At 42.0% G+C, this 9,703-nt stretch overlaps 1 pseudogene; it reads right to left on the bottom strand.

The window, feature by feature from the left end:
• Positions 1-2,030: 2,030 nt before the first annotated feature.
• LOC101392339 (olfactory receptor 1L1-like) lies at positions 2,031-4,006 on the bottom strand (annotated as a pseudogene).
• Between the last annotated feature and the right edge of the window lie 5,697 nt (positions 4,007-9,703).

Below are 9,703 nucleotides of genomic sequence, written 5' to 3'. Positions count from 1 at the left end.
TCTTTCCTAGGGCCTGGGAGCCATCCATTTGAAATGTAATCATTAAGGAAGGTAGTGCCCCCATCTCCCGCTCTGTGTGGGTGCCTTGCTCCAAGTTGCAAAATTACCTCCTGTCATTAAGATATGAGAAGTTTATTTTCCTTTGAATAAAGCCAATTAGCAAACACAAATGACCTGTGACTTCTCCCTGATGTCCCCCAGTTCCTTTCACTAGTTCACCCCAGTGCTTAAAAGCCCTCTCACCGTTGTTTCAGCAAAATTGAGCCCAGACTGAGTTCTGGCCTCGCTCCTCTAGTGCAATAGCTCTGAATAAAGTCCTCCTGGTCTGTTTAACTTTGCCTAGTGCAATTTTTGCTTTGATACGTATCTAATATATGCTTCCCAAATTTGCCAGTCATATAAGACACTCATCTTCCCTGGGGCACAAACAGTAATAGAGTGAAAATAAGTCACGGTATTATATTAACTAAACTCTCTTCATGTGGAAGGAAAGATTGAGATGAGGAAAGAAGCATTACCACCAAACAATGATGTTTAACCTTTCTATTTTTAGATGTTTACTTATAATATCAAATTTTTTCTGCTACATTCTGATTTTTCATTTCTTGCCACAAGATCAATATATTCCCAAGATAAGTGAACAAGTGATATTTATATTAAGCCTTATGGCCCCCCAAAATGATAACAAAATATCTAAAACTGGTACATTTTCTAGGATTTGTAGAATTTGGACATACACTTATTTACAAAATATTGCTCTTCTCAGTTTTGAAAATGAGGACTCTGAAACTCTTTAATATTAAACAATTTATATGAATTGGAAAAGATCTTAAATATCATCTAGTTCAATTTCTGCCTTATATATTAACTCCCTTTGCAATACTCTTCTCTAGTGAGGGTGGATGTTACCTTTTAACAACTCTGACTTTCGAATTTCTGTTTCAGGAATTGCTTTAACAATTCTTACATATAGTGGGTCTAGTTTTGTCTGCAAAAGCCGTTAGGGATAAACCTCATTACAGACAAATGTTCTCTTCTTAGAAAATATGCACACTGATGGATGTAAACAATGTTGGAAATATAGATACTTCTAGGTAGAATGGCACCAAAAAGCGGCTCAGGAAGAGTTACGGATGAAGAGGCGTCAGAGGGACAAAGGGAAGGAAGCCAGGGCAGAGACACAGAAGTAAACCTTACTTCCCCTGCATATGGTCAGTCACCTGGGGTGATGGACCTGAGTTGCTAAGTCAACTATCTCCTGAGTGCCAATTCTTGATTGTATGCTGTGTTCAGGACCCCAGGACACTGTGCTGAGAGAGATTCCAAAAAAGGAGGAGACATCATTTATTTTCTTACCTAATTGGTAGGAAGCTGTTCTTGCTACTGGGGAGGTCCTAATCTCATGGGGAAGACAACATGTGCATGTACCTGCACATGCATGCATGTGCATGTGCATGCACACACACACACACACACACATGCACACACACACACACAAAACCACCTTAAGTAATTGCAGAGACATTGAAACTGCTGCAAATTGAATAACTGATTGCAGCTGTTTCTTGGAATAAACAAGGGTACTGGGAACTCAAAATTATTGGACAAGGAGAATTTGTTCAAGGAAAATTTTGAAAAATATTGGTTTTCACCTGCTCTTGAAACGAATGAATAGGAAAAGAATATAGAGGAGGAATGAGGAATGGGTGCAAAGACCCTGGGTCAAAAAGGAGACCCTAATAAGGTTGCTTTAACTCTTGGGTATACATATAAGATATATATACATATATATGTGTGTGTGTGTGTGTGTGTGTGTATATATATATATATATATATAATATATTTATACTATATATTATAAATATATAACCCTGGGTACAATATTCTAGCCCTGTCATCTGTACAATTTCCTATGAGCACTTTGCCTAGGTATGCTAATTTCTTGTAGCTTGATATATATACCAGGAGTCAGAAGAAATGAGGGCTCAGAGGAGAGGATTCACTCCTGAGCCTTCCCCTGAAGGTGCTGCCTAGGACTTCATCCTGCTCATCAGTACCCTCCGGCCTCGCTTCATGTCTTTGTTCCTCAGGTTGTAGACAAAAGGATTCAAGATGGAGGACAAAACTGTGTAGATGACTGTTGCCACTCAGTCCTTGATGGCATAGGTGGACAGGGGTCGGAAATAAACATAAATAATTCTTCCATAAAAGGGGGTCACCATGGTGAGGTGAGAGCCACAGGTAGAGAAAGCTTTATGCTTCCCAGAAGGTGAGGGAATCTTAAGAACAGTAATGAGGGCCAGCCCAGGTGTCTTGTGGTTAAGTTTGCCATGCTCTGCTTCAACAGCCTGGGTTCAGTTTCTGGGCATGGACCTGCACCACTCATCTGTCAGTGGCCACGCTGCGGTGGCGGCTCACATACAAAAAGAAAGGAAGACTGGCAGTGGATGTTAGCTCAGGGTGAATCTTCCTCAGGAGAAAATAAAAAAGGAAGATGAAGAAAAGAATGAGGATTTCTAAGTAAGAAATGATAACACGTATAAGAGGGATTACCAAGTTTATCAATCCTTCTGTGTTAATTACAATTTCATTGACAAATGTCGACGAGCAGGATAATTTTAGCAGAGGATTGATGTCACAGAGGAAGTGGATAACATTAGAGTCACAAAAGAGAAGATAATTTATCAGGAAAACTGGTAAGAGAGAATGGAGATGAGAGACGAAACAGGAGAATGTTAGCAGAGGGACACAGCAGTGGTGACTCATACTGGTGACATAGTGGAAGGGGTCACAGATGGCCACATAGTGGTCAATGGCCATGGCTGCCAGGAGGTAACATTCTGTGTTGGCAAAAGCCAAGAAGAAATATATCTGGGTCATATACTCAGCATAGGAGATGGACTTCTTTGACAGAAAGTTCACCAGCATCTTGGGAACAATGGCTTTTTTGTAGCAAACCTCAATGAAGAATAAGATGCTGAAGAAAATATATATGTGTCTGGAGTTGAGTATCAGAGTGGATGGCTAGGATGATGAGCAAGTTTCCCACCACGGTGACCACAGACATGATGAAGAACAGGGCAAAGAGCAGCTTCTGACCAGGAAGAGAGTCCCAGGAGGATGAACTCAGAGACACTGCTGCTTTGATGACCATCTCCATGATCCTGCACACAACAATGAATATAGAAAGTTTTAGAATTTTTAATTAAACAAGTCTCAATTTATTCCTATCTCTCCTAGAATTCCTATAAATGGCCCATGATTCTGTTCCCTTCCACAGTCCATAAAAATAAGTTGAACAATAAAAGAGTTTAAGCTATTTTAAATGCAGGGACATCAGAGAGTGGATTTCCTTTCAGAAAGAATCCCAAGTGAACTTCAGTGATGCATATTTCTCTAGTTCCCCATAAATAATTATTCAGATATGTCAGGACGAGGCTCATCTCTCTACTATCCTTACAAACAAAACAAAACAATAAACAAAATAACCAAACAACTAAGTGGTCAGTAAATAAGATGATTGCTGACATAGGCACACATTGTTTACAGTCACCCTTTCAAGGCCAACATTTGGTTTTGTTTTGCTTTTTGGTGAGGAAGATTCACTCTGAGCGAACATCCATTCCCAATCCTCTTCTTTTTTTGCTTGAAGAAGATTGGCCCTGAGCTAACGTCTGTGCCAATCTTCCTCTATTGTGTATGTGGGATCCTCCACAGCGTGGCTGATGAGTGGATTAGGTCCACACCCAGGATCTGAACTCACAAACCTGGGGCTGTTGAAGCAGAACACATGGAACTTCAACCACTTGGCCACAGGGCTGGCCCCCAGAGTCAACATTTTCATTAAAATCCAGAAAAGAGCTACATTATGTATGAATCTCTTTATTGTAACACTTCTAGATATTGGGAATTTATGTTCTCCCAATTATTCGATATCTTCTTATATTAAATACTCATTGGGAACTCGACAGTGAGATAACAAGGATGAGTGATTCCCAGTTTCCATTTTTAAGGTGGTTATAGTCTAGTGTGGAAGCTAAACATTTAAACAAATAAATGCAATAAAATGCCACAGGTGTGATGACAGACGCCCTGGAAAGCAGTGAGCATAATTTGATGCCTTTGCTAAGAGCACACATTTTGAAATCAGCTTGTTCACTTTCTGGCTGTGTGGTCTTGGGTTGATTACTAAGACCTTTCATTCTCGGTGTCCCCATCTATAATACAGGGATGGTAAATACCTCCCTGCCCCACTTCTCCTTCTCCTTCACACCATTTGCTTTACTTCTTCTTTTATTTCTTGTCCAAATTCTCTTCTCTTTAAGGTATTCTTGGACACCCTTGAAACCAATGATTCTATATTTCTTTGAAAAATCTCATAGTCTTCATATTTTTCATTGTTTGACCATCCTTCATCGGAGTTTGTGAGATTTTGTATGAGGCATATTTATTTGGATGATTTGAAAATGAGTACACAATTAAGGCAAATAATAGTTATTCATAAGACATATTGAGCCCTTACTATGTATTAGGCTCTGAGCTAAATATTTTATGAATATTACATAAAAGGCCTCTCTGATCTGGTTCTCAACATCATTCCCTTTAAACAGATATGAAAATTGAGGTTAAAGGTGTTAAGTGCTTTTCTCAAGATCATGCATCCCAGAAAGGGGCAGAGCCTGGATTCCAGCCAGGATGGTCTTAAACAAAAAACATCTCTTCATGCTTTAGTATAAAGCTTCAAAAGTTTATGCCAGAAACAAATGGGCAGGGGTGTTATTTTTACTGTGGAAATTTTCTACTTTAACATCTTTATTCTAGTGACTGACACGTTTTCAAAATCAATGTTGCATATAGACGCTTACTTTGCTAGAAATAGGACATCTCTCAAGCCTCGTGTTGACTGGGAGATGTGTTTTCCTGCAGCAGTGGCAGGCAGCACAGAGGACAACACTCTGGATGTAAACACAGAAGGTGTGGCTTTGAATCCTGCCTCCACTATTTACTCACAAGGTGTCTTTGGCAAAATCCCTTCACCACCCTGAGTTTCACTTTCCTCCTACATAAGACAAAATAAAACCTGCTCTCAAGAGAAAAGTGAGGAACATATATGTGAAAGCAGTTTGTAAACACAAACAATGTTATGTCAGAGGGGTGACTGGGAAATGCCTGATAAAGAAGCTAGCAGTGGGAAAGGAGAGGTGAAGCTAGACTAAAGGCAGAGAGAGTGGAAAGAACTTTGGGCTAAGAGAACAGAGGAAGCGAGGGCTAGAGGCAGGCAGGGGACAGTGTTGCTTGAATCAGAGTGATTTTTCCTTTTTTTTCCATTCTTTCTAGTGCCCATCAGCATGGGCTCTCTTTCTTCAAGGATTTCCATGTTTTTACCTCCTAAATACCTCTGGAATCTTGCAAATCTTCATCTCCCCCACCAGTACTCTGGTGAAAGCCATCATTTCCCACCTAGATTATTGCAGGATCGTCTGAATGATATGTTTGGTTCCCACATCCCCTCTCGACACCTGTTCTCCGCCCCCATCCCTGCACTGCAATCACAGTGATATTTTAACAACAAAAATTTGATCATCTAACTCTTCAGGTCAATGTCTGTGTTAGTTTCCCAGAGCTGCCATAACAAAGTACTGCAAACCAGTACAATATAAATGTATTTTCTCACAGTTCACGGAAGTGTGGTAGAAGTCCACAATCAAGGTGTTGGCAGTGTTGGTTCTTTCTGGAGACTCTAAGGGAGAATCTGATCCAGGTGTCTCACCTGGCTTCTGGTGGTTGCAGGTAATCCTTGGTGTTCTTTGACCTGTAGATGCATCATTTCAATCTCTGCCTCTGTCTTCACATGGCCGTCTTTCCTCTGTCTTCCCTTTGTGTCTGTCTCTCTGTATTCACATGGGATTCTACTCTCTGCATCTGTGGCCAAATTTCCTACTTCTTATAAGGATACCAGTAGTTGAATTAGGGCCCACTTGAATCCAGTATGATCTCATTTTAACTTTATTACATCTACAAAGTCCCTATTGCCAAATAATGACACATTCTGAGGTTCTGGGTGAATATGAATTTTGGGAGGACACTGCTCCACCCAGCACAAAGTCCCTCTTCATTTAATATTTATTGAGTCTCTACTTCTCTCCAGCCTCATCTCATGTCCACTTTCCCCAGGAGCTCCATCCAAGTCCTCAACTGTGTCAGGCTCCTTCCTACATTGGCTCATGGTGGTCTAAGCTGAAAGAGGTAACTTTTCGGCGTGTCCCTAAGTTTCCTGTATGTGTAGAACTAGTGCCAGTGATTCCCCATCGGGTAGTTGACTACACTTTGCTCCAGCCACGTGTTTACCTGAGCTACAAACACAGACCAGAAACTGCCCTCGATTTCTCATTTTCTCTAATTTCTCACACCCCCATCTATGATCACATCCTGGAGATTTTGCCTCTACAAAGTCTCTTAGCCTGTCAGTCTCTCTCCATCTCTGGATCACGGCCCTCACAGAGACCTTTATCATCTTCTGCCTCCAAAATAGCCTCCTTGCAGTCATTCTTGTCCTTTTCTATTTATTCTCTATACTGCAGGCAGATGAAAGTTTTCTAAAATGAGAATTTCAATATGTTACTGTATTAGTTTGCTAGGGCTTCTATAAAAAAAGTACCACAAATTTAATGGCATAAATAACAGAAATTTATTTTCTCCTAGTTCTGGAGGCTAGAAGTCCACAATCAAGGTATTGGCAGGGTTGGTTCCTTCTGAGGGCTTTGAGGGAAGGGTCTGTTCTAAGTCTCTCTCCTTGGCTTGTAGATGGTGGTCTTCTCCCTGTATCTCTTTACATCCTTTTCCATTATGCGTGTGTGTTTCTGTGTCCAAACTTCCCCTTTTTATGAGGACACCAGTCATGTTGGATTAGGGCCCATCTCTTGCTCCCTCCCTGACCTCTTGCATTCCAGCATTTCTTGCTTCTTCTTGACATAGGGACTTACTGTTCCATCTCTCTGAAATGCCCATTCCCTCTGTCTGTTAGTGATTAGTCCTCAATCTTCAGGCTCACGATGGATATCACATCCTTTAGGAGGCCTGGCCTGCCATTCTTCCACCAATTCTGGATTAGGCCCCCATCTCACACACACAATATGGAACTGAATCTATGTACTTACAAAACCGTCTTCTGCACCTGAGCTGCCCAAGCATGAGGACTGTGTCTGATTCTGTCTTACACCACCCCTGCAACAGTGCCTGCAACAAAATAGTCACTTGATAAATATCTGTCGAATGAACGAATGCCTGGATGGTCCCTTAGGATTCTGAACAGATGTAAGAAAGAAATTCGGTGGACCTCATGTCTCTGTCTAAAGAGCAGCACTCCATTTAATTCACTGCAGTGGGGCAGATACCAGCCAGGAATGGCAGGAGCCTTCTCTCTTGGAAGGTGTCTCGTGGTTTCTTATTGCTTTAACTTTGAAATAAATCATAGGAGCTCTGGGATGGAGAAACTCTTAGAGATCATGTAGTCCCATTCCCTCATTTTAAAGAAGGGAGAAATTGAGGTCTGGTGGGAAGAAGGACCTTAATTATCATGACATTTTTATTGTTAGAACCAAGACTGGAACCCAGGCCTCTTAGCTTCTCTCTGACGAGAGGAAATGCTTTGTCTGTTGTGGAGGTCACACTGCATGGAGGCTAAGAGCATGGGCTCTGGCCCACTTTCTAGGTGTGGGATCCTGTCCCTTATCAGGTAAGCGGTCTAGGGCCAGTTACTTAATCTCTCTGTGACACAGTATCTCCATTCATAAACTGGGGGTAATGGGAGTACCTATCTCAGAGTTGTTGGGAGGACTCAATGAACTAAAGCATGTAAAAGCACAATGCCTGTCAGGTGGTCAGCACCCCCCACCCCCAAAGTTAGCCATTTATGCTATGATGCAGAGAAAAATATTTTGGTAAAGTAAGTAACAAGAAATGGTTTTGGGGCCAGCCTGGTGGCACAAGCGGCTAAGTGCACATGCTCCTCTGTGGCGGCCCAGGGTTCACCAGTTCAGATCCCAGGCGTGCACTGATGCACGCCTTGTCAAGACATGCTGTGGCAGCGTCCCATATAAAGTGGAGGAAGATGGGCATGGATATTAGCCAGAGGCCAGTCTTCCTCAGCAGAAAAAAAAAGAGGAGGATTGGCAGATGTTATTTCAGTGTCTATCTTCCTCACACACACAAAAAAAATGGTTAAATTTTGGGAGTGTGCCTGATATGCACTTAGGTTAACCAAACAAGTGAAAACCAGAGGCTTAGTCATAGTGACCATACATTCCTTTTAGTATACATAGATAACAATTGATTTCATTGGGGTGATTTTGACAATAACACGTGGATAACCCTTTCCTGATTTGCTGATATCTTGTCAAAACACTCAAAATAATTTTTGACAAGGTTTGATTGATGGACACTTTGGAACTCATTGTTCTCAGATGGCGGGCAGGGAGGAAGGCGTACTGATAGGTGCAAACGGTAAACAAGGACTATTGAGTCCTGGTTGCTTCCCACTTCCAGATGTTTTCTCTCCACTGCAGTGTATCCAGACACAGAAGCCTTGTATGCACCATGTCTGTAAATTTATTCAGAATCCACACTTCAGCTAAAGGCTCCAGCCTCCTTACATTGCCCCTCACCTCTGCCAGAGGAAACTAAGAACAAGGAGGGGCAGCACACAGGGTACACAGGGGTAACAGATATCCCTGACACTGTTTCAGATTCCTTTCTCATTCCCCACCTCTAGTCCCCAGCCCCATCCTGACTCCTCATTTCAGAAGGCAGAGTTGCCCAGAGTCACCGAGCTGAGGACTTATGTGTCCTGAGACCTCTCCTAGCCCGTAATGGTCTGACCTCCCTTCGCAGGCCTCCTTGGGACCCCTTGTGCTCTGAGGGAACAGAACAGTCTATCTCCCTGCTATTCCCTCAGGGAACTCTACTCTGTGCCTTCTCAAAGTTTAGAAAGCAAAGCATGGCCCAAGGGGATGGAAAATGTCAGGGCCTCCTACTTGGTGTTGGGAATATTCCCAGAGCCTCCTCAGATTCATGGTCACTTCTCATAGATGTGACTCAGCTTCCCCATTTGTAGGTGACTAAAGTTTGAGGAATTTTGGAAGAGGAAGATGTCAATAGAGGTGAATTTTTATTATTATTTTTTTTGGTATGGATGGAATAGATTAATATGGAAGAACAACAATTTTCAGGTGATGGAAATGTGTGATTTGTGGTGTGTGTGTGTGTTTGTGTGTGTGTTAGTGTGTGTGCTAGTCCAGGGGAAAGTGATGAAGGTATATTAAAGTTTTATGTTGGTTTATGAGGTAGTATCAAGTTCTTTGGGTTCAGGGGATGTTGATGTCAGGGTCTCACTATTGTTAGATTTTCAGTATGGCATTAGAATAATGTTTTATATGATTTATCCTTTGTGGAAGCTCTTAGAATTATTCCAGTCTCAGCTGCAAAAGTCGTGCAGCAGCTCATTCCAGTTACTGGCATCTGTTAGCTGATGTGGAGTCATCTGTCCTCCAGGGACCACCTCTGGGTCGTGGGTCAAGGTAGAGAATGCAGGCCTCGCTCATGTGATGCTGGGAAGCGTCCTCAAGAATGTCCATACATATCAAAGGAGGTGGAGGCATGTTCAGGAGAGAGTCTAGAATTTCTGTTAATCTATTTTTTAGATTCC

The sequence above is a fragment of the Ceratotherium simum genome, chromosome 29 (genome assembly GCF_057802395.1).
Source record: "Ceratotherium simum simum isolate JZ-2026a chromosome 29, ASM5780239v1, whole genome shotgun sequence".
NCBI classification, from domain to species: Eukaryota; Metazoa; Chordata; class Mammalia; order Perissodactyla; family Rhinocerotidae; genus Ceratotherium; species Ceratotherium simum.
This window is presented reverse-complemented; position numbering and strand designations above follow the sequence as displayed.